This window comes from Humulus lupulus, chromosome 2, assembly GCF_963169125.1.
Source record: "Humulus lupulus chromosome 2, drHumLupu1.1, whole genome shotgun sequence".
NCBI classification, from domain to species: domain Eukaryota; kingdom Viridiplantae; phylum Streptophyta; class Magnoliopsida; order Rosales; family Cannabaceae; genus Humulus; species Humulus lupulus.
This window is the reverse complement of record NC_084794.1, coordinates 44,932,312-44,951,641: the sequence shown is the minus strand read 5'-3', so window position 1 is coordinate 44,951,641 and position 19,330 is coordinate 44,932,312.

Below are 19,330 nucleotides of genomic sequence, written 5' to 3'. Positions count from 1 at the left end.
GTTGCAAAAGGGGGTAACCAAGCCAAAACCTCCTCAATTTTCCTGTTTGCCTTAGCAAGATGGCTTCTTAATTGCATATTTTCCAATTCAACTGCAGTTAAGTAGTCTGGGTTTGGATTCGGTGGAAATGACGCTGAACTCCCAGTATCTCCGTGGCCCACCGGTTGCTTTCCCGGACGTTGCTGAACTTTAGGGCCATGCTCGTTTGAAACAATGGTATGAGGGGCCTCCTGCCCACCAAGCTGTTCTATCTCGTTATCATGCATTGAGCGAGTGACCACCATGATGAGATTTGACTGGGATTTTGAAGAAAGCACTAATCTCACCTCTCAATGAAAGCACCAAACTGTTGACGCGGTTTTTCACCAACAGTGAAATAAGAAAATAACAAGGTTGATTAGTGCTTGATAATAAACCGAAATAAGAAATTAACTCTCAAAGACACATATCTTTTTACGTGGTTCAATGGTTAAATCCACCTAGTCCACGAGTCTATATTATTACTGTTTTTCTCTCTCTATTTTGGCAGAGTTTCATTATTACAGAATAATCGTCCCTTTTCCTGTCCAATATTCTTAGTATTTATAGAGAAATTCCTTGGAAAGGTTTGGGTAACCGCGTGAGTCAATCACAGATTTACATATTTATTACATTTAATATAAACTTTTCCCATTTATACTAGGATATGATCTGATCACGAAATAAATGGTCTCCTAATATCTGGGACATTAAATATTACGGGCTGGCCATAAATGATCATATAAAAGTACTAGAGTCTTTGGGAATTCATGGGTACGCAATATATTTGAGTTACCACGAGATGGATATATCTCCGAGCTCGTACTATGGAGGTCGTATGAATATCATGAGCTCGCGCTTCGCAACCTATGCATCACTAGCTCGCATAATCACCGTGAAAACTAAGCTGTCCACGTGGATAATAAATAGATTCCTTGGTTATTTCCTCCACATATGTATTTTCCAGTTGTACCCGAGCTGAGTGAATGACTCGTGCTGAAATCAGGGTACAACAGAGTCAACCACATATCCAATTTTTAAGGAAAAGTCATTATTGATAGTTAAAAAATGCCCCAATTGTTAGCAATCCATATATATGAAACTAGTCATTCCTTTTTTCCCCCCAAAATATTCATGAATTAATAACATGTTTAATTTATATATATATATATGGGGGCACTCTTAATGATTATTACTCATGTATGGTTATATTAATATTAACCATTAGATTAATCAATCATCCATATTTATAATTGTTAATTAATATTTCTAAAAATATATTTTAACTTTAACAAACTTTTGGAAGGGCTACCTGATGACATGACAGTCACATATTTATTAATTAAAGAATAATAAAAATCTTATTTAATATTCATTTTCTATTCCTTCTTCATTCTTGATTCATTCATTTTATCCATTCCATGAGAAAAAAAAATCATTTTTGAATTAATGTGACCATTATCTTTCCAACTAATATTTATTGGCTAATTAATCTAAAAAATCCAAAATTATTGATTTTATATATTTTATTTATTTATTTTCATCATCATTATAATCACTTCTCTTCAAAAACTTATTTAGTGATTTATAGTAACCATCCACGAGTAATAACCATTGAGAAATCTTCCATATATATTAAAAAAAAAAAACAAGAGAAAACTCATTTATATAAAAAGCTACATAAATATCTATTTATATAAAAAAAAATATGTAGATAACGAAAATTCTTGCTTTTAACGGTATTTTTTGTTAACTCTAATTGAATATTCTAAATATTTAACGGAATACACCTTTAAAACTAATTAAAAATAGATATTTATTAATTATATTAATATAAATTCAAATATTATAAAATATCATTATTATAATAATATTTGATATAAGACTACATATTCAATATTTATATTAATTTAAATTCAAATTCAAATGTTATAAAATATCAATATTATAATAATATATAATACAATACTAGATATTTAATATTTATATTAATGTAAATTCAAATGTTATATAATCATAAACAATATTTGTTTTAATTTTTCATTTAATATGTTTATGTCATTCTTTTATATATAATATTGTTTATTTATTTGAAATTTATATGACAATGATGCAAATTTAATAAATATAATTAATAAATTCTATAAATAAAACTAAGCAAACGTGCATTGCACATTGCTTGTACCTAGTTTATATAAAAATTATGTATATAACGAAAATTCTTGGTTTTAACGGTCTTTTTTGTTAACTTTAATGAAATATTCTAAATATTTAATGGAATATACATTTAAAACTAATTAAAAATAGATATTTATTAATTATATTAATATAAATTCAAATATTATAAAATATCATTATTATAATTATATTTTATATAAGACTACATATTTAATAATCATATTAATTTAAATTCAACTTCAAATGTTATAAAATATCATTATTATAATAATATATAATACAAGACTAGATATTTAATAATTATATTAATGTAAATTCAAATGTTATAAAATATTATTATGATAATAATATATAATCCAAATTTTTTACTATTTATTTTAATATGAATTCAAATATTATAAATTATTATTATTATAATAGTATTTAATACAAGACTAAATATTTAATACTTATATTAATATAAATTCAAATATTATAAATATGTGTCGTGTGTATATTATATTATGTATATATAACACATAGTCTTAATTTTTATTAAAACATTATCATTTATATTTAAAAAGAAAACATGTTATATTTTTTTTATTTGATCTAACTCATATAAATATACTAAATACAAGCAACATGCAATGCACATTATTCACTTAGTTATATTTATAGAGTTTTTTTAATTATATTTATTAAATTTGTATCATTGTCATATAAATTTCAAATAAATAAAAGATATTATATATAAAAAAATGGCATAAACATATTAAATGAAAAATTAAACCAAAACATTGTTTATGATTTTCTTAAATATATATAATATGGTAACCTTTTTAAACATACATGATAGTTTTTTTAATAAAAATAAAGTTTATGCATTATATATTATTATAATAATATTTATAACATTTAATTTTATATTAATATAAGTATTAAATATCTAGTTTTGTATTAAATATAATAATAATAATTTATAATATTTGAATTCATATTAATACAATTAGTAAAATATCAGGATTATATATTATTATCATAATAATATTTTATAACATTTCAATTTATATTAATATAATTATTAAATATCTAATATTGTTTTATAACATTTGAATTTGAATTTATATTAATATAATTATTATATATGTAGTCTTATATTAAATACTGTTATAATAATGATATTTTATAATATTTGAATTTATATTAATATAATTAATAAATATCTATTTTAGTTAGTTTTAAAGGAATATTCCATTAAATATTTAGAATATTCTATTAAAGTTAACAAAACAAACCATTAAAACCAAGAAATCTCGTTATCTACACACTTTTTATATAGAAGATATATATTCATATTGAATAACAATAAATATTATAAATATATTATATATGTGTGGCGTGTGTATATAAATAGTATGACTGTATAACTACATAAAAAATTCGAATAACATTTATATTCTATCAAGAATAAACAAGCTTATTCTCTAATCATTAAGGTATAATTTGAATAATATCATGAATGTTTTGTACCTTAAATATGGTAGATTGTGATCTGAAATGTTATCATATTATATATATACTTGTAAAAATCATAAACAATGTTTTGGTTTAATTTTTCTTTTAATATGTTTATGTCATTCTTTTATATATAATATTGTTTATTTATTTGAAATTTATATGATAATCACACAAATTTAATAAAAATAATTAATAAACTCTATAAATAAAACTAAGCAAACGTGCATTGCACGTTGCTTGTGTCTAATATAATAATGTATATGTAGAATTATTCATATATATACATATAACTAATATAATTATATATGCCATTTATATTTAGAGTAGTTATTTTTCATAAAGTTAATTTTATGGGAGTATGATTAATTTTTAAATTTAATTGCAAAATATATATATCTCTTCTATATAAAAAGTGTGTAGATAAGAAAAATTCTTAGTTTTAATGGTTTTTTATTTTTTTTGGTTAACTTTAACGAAATATTCTTGTATTTAACATATTATTATTATATTTAACAGTAGATTGTAAACATAACTTAAACTTAAATAAATAAATAATTAAACAAATTAAAATATGATATTTTTGAGATATTTTACAATGATAATTATTTAAAAATAATAAAATCATATATTTAATAACTTAAATAAAATTTAATTAAACTTAAACTTAATACTACATTAAACATATAATATATAATCTTTTGTTGTCACTGTGATAACTTTTAATTGAGCTTTTGAACTTAAAAATCTAAGTGAAATAGAGTGTTTGTGTTGTTATTGTGTGGTTTTAGTCATTTCATCTTTTAATTTTGTTTATGTATGTTATTTTAATTAATGATAAATTTTGTCGGAAAATAATGGGATTATGATCTAAAAATATGATATCTATTTTTGAAGGCAAAACGAAAGGATGCTTGGAAAGCTTAGTGAAAAATGTGCAAAGAAATTATCTTGGAGCTGAATTCTGGCACTTTGCTGTAGCATCAGTCAACTTTGCTGCAACAAAGTATGTGCAACCAGCAGCATAAAGTTTGCACACTTGGCAAGTGATTAAATGAGGTAGAGTGACTTGACTAGTGAGAGGATGAGGTGGAAATGAGCTGACATTTTTTTTTTGGAGGAAAGAGTGGTCCCCACGTGTAGAAGAAAAAGAAAAGGGTTTATACCCATTTTTGGAGCCCTAGAGAGAGAACTTTATCTTCTTCAACCTTGGAGCAGCCACCATTTTTGGAGAGAACTTCCATTGTAGAGAGAAAAACACTCCGAAAATGAAGAAATTTTTTTTTTTATTTGAGTGTTAGTTTTAGGTTTTGGTATTTTCTTTAGTAATTTTATTTAGAGATTTGGCAAAAATCAAGAGGAAGAAGAAGAGGATTTTGGGGGGAAAAGCTTGGAGTCTTGTGACAAACTCCATATGGGTTTTTCTTTTTATCTTTCTCTAATTTAGAATTTTGTATTTTTGCACATCTATTTATGAGTTAATTTCTATTTTGCTAGTATTATTTTCTTGACTTGAAATTGTGATTTGATACTTTGTTGCATGAATGTTTTGGTGGATGAGTTTTGTTCATTCAAGTGTGTATATTGTCTAATGCTTACTTTTGTTTGATCACCAATTATGGGTTGATGAATTAATATTATTTATGGAAAGGTTAATGTTAATGGACACAAACTTGAATGATGCAAGTTCTTAATTTCTTAGATTTTGATTTGTAATTGTATAGGGATATATTATCACCTTGCATGACTTAGAGGAATTGTACTTATATTGGTGTTCTTGAAATTAATTGGGCATAGCAATATGTTAATTAATTAAAGAGTCAAACCATAAACACTTTGGAAAAAAGATTATGACACTTAAATTCTTACTCAACTCTGCCCAGTTGTTATAGCATTTCTCTGCAGCATTGTTACCATAATTGCATTTTTAGGACAATTTAATAATTCTAGCTTGTTTATTCTCTTAGTTTTTGTTTGTAAGTTTTGTTTACTTTTCATTAATTTAGTTTTATCTCATTGTTTTATTTTCATTGAAACCAATTTGTGAGTAATTAGTTTTGAGAATTAATTTCCAATTTCCAATCCTTGTGGAGACGATACTTAATTTATCACTTTATTACTTGTTTGATGACTTGTACACTTGCACACACTATTAAATTCGTAATACTCTGCCAAATTAAAAACTAGAACACACATAAACTTAAACAAAAATAAATAAATAAATTAAAATAGAATATTTTTATGATATTTTATGAAAATTTAAATAATTAAATTATATTTATTTAAAAATAATAAAGGTATACATATCATTTTTTTATCTTATAAATTTGTATGATAGTTTGTTTTTTATCAAGTGATTGAATCTCTTTTTCTTCATCAAATTCACCAAAGGACATTATGAGATACATTAAAAGCTAAAAATAGTTGATGCATGTTGATTGTGTAAGCAAGGATGTCGAACCCAAATGAGTTGTCTAAAATCGAAAAGAAAACTATTTTAAACCAAAATTAATAAATTCTAACATAGCTTCAAAGATTGATGAGAATTTGTAACAATAAAAATAAAATAAAAGATAATAATAAAGATATTAAAGACAATATATAAAAATAAATTAATAGTAGAAATCAAGATGGTAAAAGAAGATCATTAAGGTATTAGAATCCACAAAATATAAGTTCAATAATATTTATAAGTACATTGATTCCCAAGTTTTAGTGATAGTTAAAATAAATCAAACTATCATTTTCCAAATAGATTTATAATTTTAAGCACAAATTTCTTCTAAAAAAATAGGATTTTTCTTCACTTTTCAAAAAGTATAATTTCAAAGTATTTAATGTGAATCAACCTAATGAAAAAAAAAAAATCAAATAACATTACTTATAAGGCAAAACATAATATGTTTGTTCTAAGCATTGGATGTGTACAATTTAATGACACATCTTACACAAAGAATATTATGTTTTTGCACTAATGAAGAACAAAGTGTAAATATGTGCTAACAATAAAAAAATACATGATATTTAAGATGAAAGAAGATATTTGAAAAAGAAAAATCCATAAATTTTGTTGCATAAAATGGGAAATCAACATACAAAATAAATACTATCTTGTTACATATTGTTTCATCATCACCTTAATAATCTTAGAAACTCATAACTAGAATAGAAAATACAAAAAAAAAATTACAAACATAACTTAGGAAAATTTAGAGGAAAACCCCCAAATTGTTCATCTAAAAATACATAGAAAATTAACCAAAAAGAAGAAGAAGATGAAGAGAATAGAGATGTTTGAAAGTATAGAAACTTTGTGGTATGACCTCTTAAAAATAATCTCCCCCAAATAGTCTTGAAAATTCCCTATTTATAGCCAAAATGAGAGTGTTAAAATAATCAATTTAAGTTAATTAAATTGATTAAATTAATAATAATATGGCAAATATGGGTAAATTATAGGGTGTAATGATGATGTTATGGGGTAAAATGTGTAGAAAAGTTGGTAAAACAATGGCAATGTTAAACAAAGGGGACAAGAATGCCATTGTTGGGCTCAAAAAGCACAAAGGCATGGAGGTAGGCCTAGGGTTGTTGGTGGCTGGGTTCACTTGTGGCCCGTGGGGTGCAAGGGGGCAGTGGGCCGAAGGTGGCAGGGACAGTTGGTAGCTGGAGGTGGGCTTCTGGTGTTGGGCCGAAGCTGGAGGAAGGCTTGGGCTGGGGTAGACACGGGCCCAGGTGGAGAAAGGATGAGGCAGCTGCTGGGCTTTGGGGGCAGCTGGAGGACTTCAGTGGTGGGCCTGGTGCCAGGCGCCTGGGCAGTTTCGGGCCCAAGTGGCTGGGCTGAGCTCGGTTGGGCCTGAGCAGGAGGCAGCTTCGTGGGCTTGTTGGAGCTTCAGCTGGCGAGCCCATTGGCTGGGAAGTGAGCCAGGCGAGCTGCTGGGCTGTTTTGGGCCGAAGGGCTTGGTGGTGCAGCTGGAGGAAGGGCCTGGCGTGGGCTTTAGCTGGGCAAAGGGAATTCGACTGTTGGAGGCAGCTGGGGCTCGAGCCTAAGTGCCTGGGGAGCAGCTGGTGGGCTTGACTGGGCAGGCGGCCCAATGCAGCTTCTCTTTTTAAATTCACAATAATACCATTTTTTTTCTTTCTTTTCCTTACTTTTTGTAACACCCCAAATTTCCTAATGTGGCTTAGTGCCTGGATTAGGGGGCCGGGAGGCAATACTTGAGTTATTATGTGAATTATATTATAATATAATTATGCTTGCATGTTAGAAATATTAAATATGTGTATGTGGGTCCGTTTCTTATAAGAACATGGCGTTACACTTTTCAAAGCCCAAAATTGCAATAAATTCCCTACAAAATAAACATAAACTAAATCATAATAAAATATTTTCAACTATAAAATAAATCAAGTTAATTTTTTGAAAATATTAATTATAACTTAATTTATATTTAACATTTAAGTTCAATAATACAACATTTTTTACCTAAAATTAAACAACAATAATTCAAATAATTAACTACAACATTTTACAACAAAATAACTATAAAAACACACAAAAATATATAAAATCATGATAAGATTAATAAATTCAAAATTACTTAAAAACTCAAGAATTAAGCAACAATTAGCATATAAAAAGTGGTAAAATAACTCTATTTTGTAGAGTTATCACATGCATACTACTTGCTGGAACTAAATATAAATATGCACAAATCTAAACTTATGTCAGATTATCAAGATTACATAGCGAATTCACAAGACACACCTGATTCCATGATATTGGATATGAGAAGGATTATGAGTTTATGGTCTTCCACAAACTAATCTTTTCTCTCTATGGGTCTCACTCAATTGATGAGAATACAGGAGGAGAGGTGATGAGAGATTAGCCTTGGGGACCAGACCCTGTAGCATTCTTTATATAGTAATCTAATTAGAATCCCATTAACCCTAATTAGGTTTACTATTGGGTATTACACATTACAAAGCCCATACCGTATAAGATGTTTAATTGGGCTCCTTTAATTAGATCACTTAGTTAGCCCAACTTAGAATATTAGCTCAAATATAATTGTCTTAATTTGTCAGCCCACACAATAACCCAACAATCTCCCACTTGGGCTACAAATTAATTCCAATAACAATTACTTTTGATAACCTTAGGTGAGCACATATTTGCTAATTATTCTTAAAACATCTTCTTTAATCAATCTGGTCCATCTCTGTTGACCCACGATTTGGCCAACGACACGGAGTCAAATATACGACAAATGATAAAATGACAAATAAGAAAGATGATCTAATGGAAGAGAAGAAAACACCAAGAATTTATAGTGGTTCAGCCCCAAAAGATGGTAATGACCTACGCCCACTTAGTGCTATTATTAAGATTGAATCTCAAAGCAGTGATCAAAGAACTAGGGTTCTTGAGTTTCACAAACTTTGGAAGAAATACAATAAAATGATGGATAATTGCACTATAGCTCTCCCTTTTTCTCTATCTTAGCAAAAAGATTCAGGAATCAAAAGTCCATTCCTTGAGCTATTTCATGTATATTTATAGACTCAAGGAGGGTTACATATGCCAACGTGCCCTATCTTTCCTTAATAATCGCATATCAAGATAATAATGAAGAAATATTCAATGCAGTTATTATAAGATTATAGTTTAAGAATGAAATAAATCAGGTTATCCGACCATCCTGGTTGTATCTAAAAATTAACCCTGACGGAGCGGTGTGCTTTTGGTCGATAGTCGAGCAGTACTTCTGCCACGTGTCAACTACATAGGAGAAAATCTTGCCACGTCATCAGTAGCCATTTTTAGGGTAAACATTTGCCCCCCAAGTTTATTTATTGCGACCAGCAATAAGTAAACTTAGGAAACTGACTCTTCAAATACCCCATGAAATCTGTCAGAGCCGCCCATGCTTTCTCAAAAAAGGTGACCAATCATGTCTAATCAAGTCTTTTCAGTTTCCCAATAACTTGTCTGACGGCTATCACACTTCCCCATGCCTTGAAAAGTTACCCTTTATGATTACCTTGGTAACCGCTCCTCGGCTAATATAAATAACCCTTCAGAATCAGTTTTTACTTTTTACACTTTAACTTTATCTTCAAGAAACTGAAGAACCAGGAGCAATACTTCCAGAAGCCCAGAAACTCAGACGGATCATGAAGCTCTTGCCCAGCCGAATCAACTTAGTGCCTCAGAACTTCACTCCATCTTTCATACAAGTACGTTTCTTCGAACCTTTCATTTGTTAATATGCCATACAATACTTGTTTGTCTCTATTCTTGATTTCTGAGTTCTTGACTAAAACTGCTTTGGGGAGATTGGGAATGTTAACCGATGCTTGAAAGGGTGACGAGATAACATCTTGTAGGAGTTAAGAGCCAGTTTGGCAGTCGAGATTGTAATCTTAGGGCGTAAAATCGAAGTAAAAATTCGATTTTTAGGCTAGTTGAAAAATTGGGTTTTTCCCGCCCCTTCGGAGTCGAACAAGCTTTTTCCCGAAAAACTTTCTACTTCTTCTTTGCAATCTATTTTTCAAACTGCTCGTATAAAACTTGGTGTTTTTGATAGAATGCTGCTGGTCGTATAAAAGCTTAACTTTTATATGCAAGCAACGTTATTCTAACTTTCAACACAGATTTTTAGGCTTTACGTTCTCACCTCCCCCTTTCTCTGTTCGCAGCTCTTCATGCAAGATCCTTGGGGAGGTGAGAAGCCTATCGACGATGACTTGAAGACTAGGAGCATCCGTCGTAGCTGGTACCAGAGATTCCTTTTTCCCGAACCCCACCCAATAGACCTCAGCCAAACCTTCCAGCCATGGGTAGAGTAAAATACACTACCTAGAAAAAGAAACCTTTAAACCCTTCAAACCCCTCAAATCAGCCTGCTCCTTGGGCTGGAATTCTCTCGACCAGTGGTCGGGAAAGAAATATTCCTAACCCAAACATTCACACTCGTGCTTAGCCCCGAAATGTCGTTCAACCAGATGTTGAATGGTACATCACCCCTGTTAGTCGGGTAACGATCAGGATGATCGCTAATTACATAAAAAAATATGGACTCCCTGGGGTGACACTAGTCCAACCCACTCAAGACCCACAGGCGAACTTTCCTGGAGGCGCTTTCAGCGCTTGGTCGAGGTACCACATTGAGACAGGGGCTACCCTGCCTCTTCATCTTTTTTTCCAGGGGGTGGCCAACTACTTCGGGGTCGCCCCTTTTCAAATAACTCCCAACGGATATAGAATGCTCGCTGCACTCTATATCCTTTATAGCCACAAAAAATGGCCTGTCCCCACACCACATGAGGTCAACTATCTGTTCGACCTCAAATCTAACCCCAACTAAGAAAACACGGGGTTTTTCCACTTCTGTCACTAGGAAACAGGCCGCACTTTCCTGACTGACACCACCTACATCTCGAACGTGGGGAGGTACCATCTGGAGTATTTCCTGACGACTGACATGGTCGCGAACAACTTGGCCTTCACTCAAGGAGTAAAGTCTCTGTACCACTGGTCGTCAATCTTTTTTCAATTTTTTGCTGCATTTTCCTTAGAAATTTAGTGCGTTTCAGGCCCATGGTTGCAACCAGACCCTACTCCAGACATGGAGATGCGATCAACCCTCTTGGCTAGCATGAATGACATAGAGAAGAGTATCAAACAACTGGTCACAGAGGCCAACCTGAGGCTGGTCGGGCTTTTAGCACCCCACCAAGACGTGAAGGAGTCAACAGCGGGAAGTGCCACTGGAGAGGAGATTCCCGAGCAGCACCCAGACGTGTCACAACCTCAAAGGAGGATAATCAGAGTGACAATCAAGGAAACCTCCAACACTCCACAAGCTGCTGCTCCCCCCGCCCCTCAGGGAAAGGGAAAAAAGAAGGCCACTGTCCCTCTCGAGCCCCTTGACGAATCGTCGGACGAGAACGGTATTGATTTCTCGCTCTTAGATAGTCTGCCTATTCCCTGTCACCTCTTCGACGGGGATGGCAACTTTAAATACCCTCCTGCATTAAATTCAGATTTCTTCAGGCCAGAGAGTGAGTGTAGCACTTATAGGGTAAATAATGTAGCGACCAGTAATAATAGCTCGGGTATTATACTTTCAATCTCTCTGTCCTTGCTTCTTAGACTTAGCAAGTTTCTTTTATTATATTGTCTGACTGTTCGCTCATTTCTTTTTTGCAGACATGCCTGCTGAACGTGCCTTCGACTTGTACACCAAGTCAGCGAGCAAGAAGAAATCCCATAGGCGCTAGTCTAGGGAGGGCTGCAGCAACCAGCCTGTGAAAAAGTCTTGAACAGACGACCCCCCCGCACCTACTCCAACAAGGGAGACAACTCCTCCACCAGCTCCTACCAGGGAGGCAACTCCTCCAACTCCAACAAACTCAGATCTTCCATCTCCGGTCGGACAGACTCCTCCTCCGGCTCTAGTCGACTCTACGCCCCCAACATCCATCATCCAGCAGTCAGCTGGTCGTCGGGAAGAAGCCTCAGGAGACGACCTTACGGGCATGGTGCTCAGCTCAGGCAAAGATAGGCTGACGAAAATAAAAAAACACCGACGCATTCAGGAGGCAATCCAGGAGACTAGCTCCATGGGGGTTGACCAGGTCCTCAGCCGCGCACTGAACAAAGTGCTTGCTGTAAGTTGCTTTCTGCTTTGTAAATAGTCTTTTTAACTTGCTCCTATTAACGACCTTATCTTTTTCTGATTGCAGGGGGTGCTTACCCTGACCTCTGGCTGGCGATCTTCAAGGATGCAGAATGCTTAGTTTGAGAAGAAACTCAGTGATCAGCTCAGTGCTGCTGAGGCTCAATACACCGAGAAACTCAAGGTGTTTGAGGCTACTTATGCCGAGCAGCTGAAGGCAGTCGAGGCAAAACATTCTGAGGCCCTCAAAGAGGTCGAGGCGAAGCATACCGAGGTTCTTAAAAAAGCCAAGGCGAAGAACCTCGAGGCGTTGCAAGTGACCGAGGCTGCAATTGCTTCTCTTAAAGAGGAGCTGAAGAGGAAAGATGCAAGTATCGATAAGATCACTACATCCAAGGAGCAATACAAGGAGGTCTCGCTTAGGAATTATCGGGAAGCCCACAAGCTTCAGTATGAGCTTGCAATAAGTCGCCAAGAGTTTGCTGCTTTAGAGGAACAGAACGCCCGCAACCTTGAAGACTATGAGGGGGCATCGTTCGAGTACTTCTACTTATTCTTGAAGAACAATCCCACTGCCAACTTTTCCTATCTTCCAGACCATATTAGGAAGGCAGAGTTGGCTAGGTGCATTGCTCGTCTGGAGGAAGAGACAATTCCAAGGTCTCCATAAATTTCTCTAGCAATCGGCATTGAAGGCACCCGAGAAGAAGCTGGGGATGCAGTCGACCAGCAGCAGCAGCAATCGCCACAAGACCCCTCGGCAACTTCGTAATAATTTTTTTCTCTTTTAAATACACGACCTACGGGTCGTGATGTAAAGACGATACCTTATTTAATTTTTTTATTGCTGCACGGGCAGCTATTTTCCTTTTAATCAAACAATTACATCCGAGCAGTACTGCTCAAGGTGTAAAAGGATCCATTTTGATATTATAATATATTTGCATCTTATTATAACATCTGTTCGTATGAACGAACTTAGCATAGTACTTTGGTTTGATTTAACAAAATACAAAATTTTGAAAAATACTCTAAGTACCCTAGCATGCTTTCACTTATTTTTCTCATGTGTTTACATACCTTTCGATATGCTTTGCTTACTAGATACCTTATATGCCCCCCAAGTGATCGAGGCGCTTTAGGTCCTTGGTCACTTGCCTTGACCAAAACCTGTTCGAACAACACTGCTCGGAGCAAAATAATTAAAATTGTAAAAGAGAAAAACAACACACGTAATGAGCAAATACTTGTATAAAATACAATAATTAGCAAGAATGACTGGCTGCGCACAATCCCTTATATTTCTCGTAATAAATGGACATAACGTGTCTATACGAGTGATCCAAAAAGATCTTACACTTATAAGAGATTAGTCACATAAAATGACCAACCCTTTTTCATAACTTGTAAAAAGTAAAATTAATACAAGCCAATCCTTTAAGAAGGATTGTTCATTGATAGTACTTGTGCAGGTGTTCTCCATTCCAATAGCGAGGAACGAGATCTCCGTTTAAGTGAGCAAGTTTGTAGGTACCATGGTGAAGGACTTCTTCAATCTGGTATGGCCCTTCCCAATTAGGTCTGAGTACTCCAGCAGCCTGGTCGCGGGTGTTCAGGAAAACTATTCGAAGTACTAGATCTCTGACACTGAATTTCCTTTCTCGCACTTTAGAATTGAAATACCGAGCGACTTTTTGCTGGTACGCAGCTACTTGGAGTTGGGCTTGTTCAGGCTTCTCATTGATCAAGTCTAGGGATTCCATCAGTAGTTTGCTGTTCGAGCCTTGATCGTATGTTATTCTGCGATGCAAAGGTGGGTCTAACTCAACAGGCAACATAGCCTCATATCCATAAGCTCAAGAGAATGGAATATGTCCTGTTGCTGTTCGATGGGAAGTTCTGTATGACCAAAGGACTTCAGGCAATTGTTCTGGCCACGCCCCCTTAGCTTATTCTAGTCTTTTCTTTAGTGTATCCTTTAGCGTTTTGTTGACTACTTCGACTTGTCCATTTTCTTGGGGATGAGCAACTGAAGAAAAGCTCTTGATAATGCCATGCCGTCCACAAAAATCCGTGAATAATTCACTATCGAACTGGGTGCCGTTATCCGAGACGATTTTCCTTGGCAATCCATAGCGACAAACGATGTTTTTGATTACAAAATCCAGCACCTTCTTGGTCGTTATGGTTGCGAGAGGCTCGGCTTCGACCCATTTAGTGAAGTAGTCGACAACAACCATAGCATACTTGACGCCGCCCTTTCCTGTGGGCAAAGATCCTATTAGATCTATGCCCTAAACCGCAAACGCCCACAGAATTTGCATCTGTTTAAGCTCATTAGGGGCTTCTTGTGGGATTTTGGAGAACCTCTGGCACTTGTCGCACCTCCGCACAAACTCCATCGAGTCTTCATTCATCGTGGGCCAAAAGTATCCTTGCCTCAGTATCTTTTTTGACAAGCTTTGCCCCTTAGCGTGGTCTCCACAAAAGCCTTCGTGTACCTCTTTCATCAATTCTTTGGCCTTCTCTTTTGAAATACATCTGAGGAGTGGCATTGAGTATCCTCTTCGGTACAAGATCCCATCGACCAGGTTATACCTAGCAGCCTGTCGCTGAAGGGTCCTGGCTTTGTTTCTGTCCGTTGGTAACACGCCTTGCGTCAGATACTCTATATATGGTGCCATCCACGTATCCGCCATTTGGATCACCATAGTGGTCTTCTCTGCTTGGATGCTTGTCCTAGACAACTGCTCAACCGGTACTATATTCAGAGTATCTGCATCCTTTGTACTTGCTGATTTGGCCAAAGCATCAGCATTGGAGTTCTGGTCGCGAGGTACCTGCTGAAGGGTGTATTTGTCGAACTGAGCCAATAGATCTCTTGTTTTGTTTAGATAGGCAACCATCTTTAAACCTCGCACCTGGTATTCTCCCATGACTTGATTCACCACCAGCTAAGAATCACTGTAGATGTCAAGAACCTTTATATTCATATCCTTGGCTAAACGCAACCCAGCGAGTAATGCTTCATACTCGGCCTCGTTGTTAGAAGCAGTGAAGTCAAACCTGATTGCGCAGTGAAGTCGATGCCCTTCCGGCGTTATCAATATCACTCCTGCTCCAGCGTGGCACTCGTTAGAAGAACCATCTATAAATAATTTCCACGAGGGAGCTTGGTTTTGACACTCAGGCTCATTAAGCTCTTCAACCCACTCGCTATCTGTAAGCTCAGTGAATTCTGCAATGAAGTCAGCCAGGGCTTGCCCTTTTATCGCTGCTCGTGGCAAGTAAGATATATCGAACTGCCCAAGTTCGACTGCCCATTTTAGCAATCTACCCGCAGCCTCTGGTTTTTGCAAGACTTGCCGTAGAGGCTGGTCAGTCAAAACCATGATTGGGTGAGCTTGAAAGTAAGGCCGCAACTTCTTGGAGGCCAAAATTAGGCAATAGGCTAGCTTCTCGATGGGCGGGTACCGCTGTTCTACTCCAATTAGCCTTTTACTTACATAGTAAACGACCTTCTGCATGCCTTCTTCCTCCCTTACTAAAATGGGTCTAGCAGCATATTCCGTGATTGCCAGGTAGATGAACAAAGTTTCTTTATCGACCGGCTTTAACAGGATGGGTGGTTGCGCCATATGAGTTTTTAATGCTTGAAAGGCCTGCTCTCACTCCTCCGTCCACTCAAACTTTTTGTTGCCTCTAAGTAGATTAAAAAATGGAACGCACTTATCTGTTGACTTCGAAATGAATCTACTAAGAGCGACAATTCTCCCGGTTAAACTTTGAACATCCTTAATCTTTGCTGGCGATTTCATGTCGATCAGGGCTTTAATTTTCTTGGGATTGGCTTCAATTCCTCTCGAGTTAACTATAAATCCTAAGAACTTTCCTGATCCTACGCCGAAAGAGCATTTAAGGGGATTCGACTTCATCTTATATTTGTTCAAGATGTTGAAGCACTCCTGCAAATCCTTTACATGCCCTTCTGCTTTCTTCGAATTGAACAGCATGTCGTCGATGTAGACTTCCATGTTTGTGCCGATCAGTTCCTTAAACATGTGGTTGACTAGTCGCTGGTAAGTCGCACCAGCGTTTTTCAAACCAAAGGGCATCACTTTGTAACAGTAAATACCTGTATCAGTTCGAAAGGTAGTGTGATCCTCATCAGGGAGATGCATACTAATCTGATTATACTCGGAGTATGCATCCATGAATGAGAGAATCTCGTCTCCTGTAGTGGCATCGACCAGCTGGTCGATTCTTGGGAGTGGGAAACAATCTTTAGGGCAGGCTTAATTTAGGTCTGTAAAATACACACACGTATGCCATTTTCCATTCGGCTTGGGAACTAGCACGAGATTAGAGACCCACGATGGATAAAACACCACCCTGATGAACCCATTCTCCTTCAGCTTTTTGACTTCTTCTTTTAAGGCTCTTGATCTATCTTTGTCGAGCAGCCTTCTTTTTTGTTGCACTGGTGGAAAACTCTTGTCGTTGTTTAGGACATGGCTGATGACTGCAGGGTCTATCCTGACCATGTCTTTGTGCGACCATGCAAAGACTTCCTGGTTCTTCCTTAAAAACTCCACCAGTGCTTGTTTTGCCGCTGTCTCTAAGTTTTTACCGACTTTCACAAATTTGGTCATATTTTCTTCATCGAGTTGGACCTCTTCAAGGTCCTCGATGGGTCTAATTTCTTCCTCAAAATCCCCAAATCGAGGATCCAAATCCCTATCCTCACTTAGGGCAATGCCCTATTTGGTGACATTATCACCCGAGTGGGCCTGAGCATTAGTTGCCACTTGCAACTCTTTCCCGGGAGCATATCTCGATACACCCTTCTTTGCCTTGGTGATCAAGGCGTTGTAGCACTCCCTTTCTTCCCATTGATTCCCTAAGACGTATCCTACTCCTGCGTCGGTCGGGAATTTCATGGCGAGGTGCCATATTGAGGTGACGGCTCGTAGGTCGACCAGAATTGGCCTCCCAATTACAGCATTGTATGGTGAAGGACAATCAACTACAATGAAAGTAGTGAGTAATGTCCTATTAGCAGGTGCAGTACCTGCAGTAACTGGAAGCCTAATCGATCCTGTTGGGGCGAGCCCTTCACCAGAAAAACCATAAATGGTTTGGTTGCATGGCTCCAGGTCTTTGACAGACAACTTCATTCTTTCCAGCGAAGACTTGTATAGGATGTTGTACGAACTTCCTGTGTCGACCAACACCCTTTTCACCATCATGTTGGCAATTTGTACGTCTACGACCAACGGATCGGAGTGTGGGAATCGCACGTGCTGGGCATCGTCATCAGAGAAGGTTATCAATTCCTCCTCTGTTCGAGCCTTTTTTGGTGCTCGATCTTCCACACTCATCATCTCGATGTCCTGATCGTGGCGTAGGGTTCAAGCATATCGTTCCCTTGCCTTCCCACTGTCTCCTACAAGATGTGGGCCTCCGCAGATGGTGAGTAAAGTGCCTGCCACAGGAGCTGGCTGTAGAGGTGGCGAGCGTTGGTGTGCAGGCGCCTGCTCGTTGCCACCTTGAGCCTCTCGCTGAGACCCTCCTACAGCTCGCACATATCTTCTTAAATGTCCCTGCCTGATCAAGAACTCAATCTTGTCTTTCAACTAGTTACATTCATTGGTATCGTGCCCGTAGTCGTTGTGAAAATGACAGAACTTTGTCGTATCTCTCTTGGAGATATCTTTCCTTATAGCTGCGGGTCATTTGTAAGGCATGCTTGAGCTGGTCGCCTGGTAGACTTCAGCTCGACTTTCGACAAGGGCCGTGTAGTTGGTGAATCTTGGCTCGTATCGATTGCCTTTGGGGCGTTTACTCTCAGAAGTTTAGGGTTCATTGTTCGCCCATTTTCCACCATTCCTACCACCGCCATTCCTGTTGCCTTTGTCGTTGCCATTGGGCTTTTTTGACCCGTTGGCGGCTTTGGCGGGTTCTTCCTTGGGCCCCTTGTCTTTTGTGGGAGATTTCCCTTCGTTGGGAATCGCGTCTTCGAGCTTGATGTATCGATCAGCCCGATCCAAAAACTCTTGGGTACTTCTTACCCCATTCTTTCTGAGGCTACTCCAAAGGGGTGAATGGCGCCTAACCCCAGCAGTTAGAGCCATCATCTTACCCTCATCGCCCACTGTCTTGGCTCCAGCTGCTGCTCGCATGAAGCGTTGGACATATTCTTTCAAGGGCTCTCCCTCTTTCTGGCGTATCTCGACCAGCTGGTTGGCCTCTGTGGGGTGTACGCGACCCGCGTAGAACTGTCCGTAAAATTCCTTCACGAACATCTCCCAAGATACTATACTAGCAGGAGGGAACATGAAGAACCACTCCTGAGCGGTGTCAGACAGTGTCGCAGGGAAGATCTGACAGCGGGCGTCTTTCGACACTTTTTGTATGTCCATTTGTATCTCAAACTTATTAACGTGAGATACTGGGTCTCCGTACCTGTCAAAATTCGGTATCGTGGGTATCTTGAACTTACTGGGGGTCTCGGCCGCAGCAATCCTTTGTACAAAGGGGGTGCCCCTCCTCCTATCGTACTCGATATTGGACGTTCGTCCCCCGACCAGCGGCTGTACTGCCTGGTTCAGGGCATCATTCTGAGCCTGAACAACTTCTGGTACTGCTGGGGCCACCGGTGCCGAGGAGCGTATTCGTCGTGCCTCTCACGGTGGTCGTTGAGTACATCCCTCAGATTATCGTCTCTGCTCGCTAGCTCCTAGCTACCTGGGTTGCCCCCCAGCGTTGTGGCTGGCTGGCCTATTCTCTCTAGGTGGGGGGCTTCTGCCTCCACCTCTTTCTTCATTTCTCCGGCCAGCATTTCCTCTACCGGAATCAGCTTCATTATAGTCATGGCCATCTCTGAATTGTGGTTGACTATGGTGTGACCGGATGTTCACGCTATTTCCTCCTCAGGTTGGCCTTTCTCG